The 643-nt window shown below is 33.3% G+C and overlaps 1 pseudogene; it reads left to right on the plus strand.

Moving 5' to 3' along the window:
• The first annotated feature begins 290 nt into the window (after positions 1 to 290).
• On the plus strand, positions 291 to 387 carry LOC129758840 (U6 spliceosomal RNA; annotated as a pseudogene).
• Positions 388 to 643: the final 256 nt, after the last annotated feature.

Genomic DNA, 643 nt, shown 5'->3' on the forward strand with positions numbered 1-643 from the left:
TGAATTAGATACAAGGACTTAAGTGAGAAGAAATATCAAAGGTTAAAAAAAATTGGATCAGAAGGACCCAAGTAAAAGAAACGGATGGGACGCACAGACCCAAATGAAAAACAATTAAAACGACAGATGGACCAAAAATAATAATAATGGGTTGCGAAATGGCGGATTGTTTGAGTTCTGCTAGTTGATTTTGTAAAGAAACTAAAAATTAAACTATGGATGGAAATACTAGTAACACAGTTGCGATAAAACATTAAAAAAAAGGATAGGGAAGCAAAAAAACCAAGAAAATATGAATAAGACGTAGAAATAAATAAATTTTAAAATTTATTAGCATGGCCCCTGCACAAGGATGACACACAAAATCGTGAATCGTTCCACATTTTTAATATTCATGGGACGGAGTGACCCATATAAAAACAAAATTAAAGCACGGAAGGACCCAAGTATAGAAACTAATGTTTGGGACGAAAGGACTCTAGAAAAAAAAGGAGACGGAAAGACAAAAAAATGGAGAGATAAAAAGGACCCAAGTATAAGGATGATTAAGACAAAAGGATCAAGGAAAGATAACAGAAAAAATAGATAAATGGGACGCAAGGAAAACAAAGTTGTAAAACGAAACAAAAGGACCCTACAAGAA

Source organism: Uranotaenia lowii, chromosome 3 (genome assembly GCF_029784155.1).
Source record: "Uranotaenia lowii strain MFRU-FL chromosome 3, ASM2978415v1, whole genome shotgun sequence".
NCBI classification, from domain to species: Eukaryota; Metazoa; Arthropoda; class Insecta; order Diptera; family Culicidae; genus Uranotaenia; species Uranotaenia lowii.